A 4,289-nucleotide genomic window follows, 5' to 3' on the forward strand; every position below is an offset into this window, starting at 1 on the left:
TTGCAACTAACTCCACAGTTTAGTAAAATGAGTTGTGTCTCATTTGTTCCAATACTTCATGAGTAATGCGCGTATGTCATAACCCGGGTGTGGTATTCCATAAACGCCAAAAAATATGTAAAAGATAAGTTATCTCAAGCACCATTTCACTGCCATAACTCACCTTGTACGTTACAAATAAGCAGTCAGTGATGCAGTAATGTAGTGCCAGACAACCAATAGTATTTTTCACGTGCAGTTTACGTTCCTGTTAGTGATATATCACACGGCAGAACTTAATCACCTATATTCTGGTAAGTTATTAGAGCAGCTGGTCGTGGAGTATATAAATATGAATCACACTAGCAGTTTTAATTGAGTGGACGGCGAGCAGCTGCTTCTCCCAGCGATGAAATCGTCAGCGGTGTGGCAACCAGGGCCCCGGGGGACCGGCCAGCCGCCCGCATGCCTGGCGCAGTATAGAGGGGGGGAATCAGGGGGTGGTGATTATAGTGTGGGGGTGGGGAGGTGTGTTAATTAGTGGCGCGCGCTGGACATTCCCGGCGAGCGCGGCGACGCCGCACCCGGGGGCGGCGGGCAGCAGCAGGTGGCAGCCGGGGGCTGACTGGGGCGGGGTGCTTGGAATGCAAAAGCTGCACAGCCTTATATGGACGCGAGGTGTCCTCTTCCGCATAGCAACGCGTGGCGAAAATTAGCTAACGTTGTTGTTGTGGTCTTCAGTCCTGAGACTGGTTCGATGCAGCTCTCCATGCTACTCTATCCTGTGCAAGCTTTTTCATCTCCCAGTACCTACTGCAACCTACATCCTTCTGAATCAGCTTAGTGTATTCATCTCTTGGTCTCCCTCTACGATTTTTACCCTCCACGCTGCCCTCCAATACTAAATTGGTGATCCCTTGATGCCTCAGAACATGTCCTACCAACCGATCCCTTCTTCTGGTCAAGTTGTGCCACAAACTTCTCTTCTCCCCAATCCTATTCAATACTTCCTCATTAGTTATGTGATCTACCCATCTAATCTTCAGCATTCTTCTGTAGCACCACATTTCGAAAGCTTCTATTCTCTTCTTGTCCAAACTAATTATCCTCCATGTTTCACTTCCATACATGGCTACATTCCATACGAATACTTTCAGAAATGACTTCCTGACACTTAAATCAATACTGGATGTTAACAAATTTCTCTTCTTCAGAAACGCTTTCCTTGCCATTGCCAGCCTACATTTTATATCCTCTCTACTTCGACCATCATCAGTTATTTTGCTCCCCAAATAGCAAAACTCCTTTACTACTTTAAGTGCCTCATTTCCTAATCTAATTCCCTCAGCATCACCCGACTTAATTAGACTACATTCCATTATCCTCGTTTTGCTTTTGTTGATGTTCATCTTATATACTCCTTTCAAGACACTGTCCATTCCATTCAACTGCTCTTCCAAGTCCTTTGCTGTCTCTGACAGAATTGCAATGTCATCAGCGAACCTCAAAGATTTTATTTCTTCTCCATGAATTTTAATACCTACTCCGAATTTTTCTTTTGTTTCCTTTACTGCTTGCTCAATATACAGATTGAACAACATCGGGGAGAGGCTACAACCCTGTCTCACTCCCTTCCCAACCACTGCTTCCCTTTCATGTCCCTCGATTCTTATAACTGCCATCTGGTTTCTGTACAAATTGTAAATAGCCTTTCGCTCCCTGTATTTTACCCCTGACACCTTTAGAATTTGAAAGAGAGTATTCCAGTCAACATTGTCAAAAGCTTTCTCTAAGTCTACAAATGCTAGAAACGTAGGTTTGCCTTTCCGTAATCTTTCTTCTAAGATAAGTCGTAAGGTCAGTATTGCCTCACGTGTTCCAGTGTTTCTACGGAATCCAAACTGATCTTCCCCGAGGTTGGCTTCTACTAGTTTTTCCATTCGTCTGTAAAGAATTCGTGTTAGTATTTTGCAGCTGTGACTTATTAAGCTGATAGTTCGGTAATTTTCACATCTGTCAACACCTGCTTTCTTTGGGATTGGAATTATTATATTCTTCTTGAAGTCTGAGGGTATTTCCCCTGTTTCATACATCTTGCTCACCAGATGGTAGAGTTTTGTCAGGACTGGCTCTCCCACGGCCGTCAGTAGTTCCAATGGAATATTGTCTACTCCGGGGGCCTTGTTTCGACTCAGGTCTTTCAGTGCTCTGTCAAACTCTTCACGCAGTATCGTATCTCCCATTTCATCTTCATCTACATCCTCTTCCATTTCCATAATATTGTCCTCAAGTACATCGCCCTTCCACCTTTCTGCTTTCCCTTCTTTGCTTAGAACTGGGTTTCCATCTGAGCTCCTGATATTCATACAAGTCGTTCTCTTATCTCCAAAGGTCTCTTTAATTTTCCTGTAGGCGGTATCTATCTTACCCCTAGTGAGATAGGCCTCTACATCCTTACATTTGTCCTCTAGGCATCCCTGCTTAGCCATTTTGCACTTCCTGTCGATTTAATTTGTGAGACGTTTGTATTCCTTTTTGCCTGTTTCACTTACTGCATTTTTATATTTTCTTCTTTCATCAATTAAATTCAATATTTCTTCTGTTACCCAAGGATTTCTACTAGCCCTCGTCTTTTTACCTACTTGATCCTCTGCTGCCTTCACTACTTCATCCCCTCAAATCTACCCATTCTTCTTCTACTGTATTTATTTCCCCCATTCCTGTCAATTGCTCCCTTATGCTCTCCCTGAATCTCTGTACAACCTCTGGTTCTTTTAGTTTATCCAGGTTCCATCTCCTTAAATTCCCACCTTTTTGCAGTTTCTTCAGTTTTAATCTACAGGTCATAACCAATAGATTGTGGTCAGAGTCCACATCTGCCCCTGGAAATGTCTTACAATTTAAAACCTGGTTCCTAAATCTCTGTCTTACCATTATATAATCTATCTGATACCTTTTAGTATCTCCAGGGTTCTTCCATGTATACAACCTTCTTTCATGATTCTTAAACCAAGTGTTAGTTATGATTATGTTGTGCTCTGTGCAAAATTCTACCAGGCGGCTTCCTCTTTCATTTCTGTCCCCCAGTCCATATTCACCTACTATGTTTCCTTCTCTCCCTTTTCCTACACTCGAATTCCAGTCACCCATGACTATTAAATTTTCGTCTCCCTTCACAATCTGAATAATTTCTTTTATTTCATCATACATTTCTTCAATTTCTTCGTCATCTGCAGAGCTAGTTGGCATATAAACTTGTACTACTGTAGTAGGTGTGGGCTTCGTATCTATCTTGGCCACAATAATGCGTTCACTATGCTGTTTGTAGTAGCTTACCCGCATTCCTATTTTCCTATTCATTATTAAACCTACTCCTGCATTACCCCTATTTGATTTTGTGTTTATAACCCTGTAGTCACCTGACCAGAAGTCTTGTTCCTCCTGCCACCGAACTTCACTAATTCCCACTATATCTAACTTCAACCTATCCATTTCCCTTTTTAAATTTTCTAACCTACCTGCCCGATTAAGGGATCTGACATTCCACGCTCCGATCCGTAGAACGCCAGTTTTCTTTCTCCTGATAGTGTCAGCTAATAACAAACACAGGAAGGAAGAGCCGATCACATTTTAACAGCAGGACTCACGTGCAATGTCATCTACTCTTTTTGAACACGTGTAGGAGAAGGTGGAGCGTATTGTCACACGGGCGACAGTGTAATATGAATACACTCAACGACAAAAAACGCAGTCTGAATGAATTATACCAATGAGACGAAAATCGGTGAAACCTGGTAGTCAAGGGAAGGCAGGATTCGGTTACGATTGTGGACAGGGCCGTAATCTGAAACTTCCTGGCAGCTTAAAACTGTGTGCCGGACCGAGACTCGAAATCGGGACCTTTGCCTTCCGCGGGCAAGTGCTCTACCAACTTTTTTTTTGTTTATCATTTTGTTCGTTGTTGATCATTGTGTTTGGTCGTTGCGGACGTCACGTAACATCCGTTCAAGTTCGTTGTTGATGCTTTCACTCAGTTTTTTATTACAGAGGACAACCAGCTCTCTGACCGAACACGCTGTGCTACCGTGCCGGCTGCTACCCAAGCACGACTCACACCCCGTCCTCACAGCTTTACTTCTGCCAGTACCTCGTCTCTTACCTTCCGAACTTTACAGAAACTCTCCTGCGAACCTTGCAGAACTAGCACTCCTGAAAGAAAGGATATTGCGGAGACATGGCTTAGCCACAGCCTGGGGGATGTTTCTAGAGTGAAATCTCATTCTAGAAACATTCCCCAGGCTGTGGCTAAG

This window comes from Schistocerca serialis, chromosome 6 (genome assembly GCF_023864345.2).
Source record: "Schistocerca serialis cubense isolate TAMUIC-IGC-003099 chromosome 6, iqSchSeri2.2, whole genome shotgun sequence".
Classification (NCBI taxonomy): domain Eukaryota; kingdom Metazoa; phylum Arthropoda; class Insecta; order Orthoptera; family Acrididae; genus Schistocerca; species Schistocerca serialis.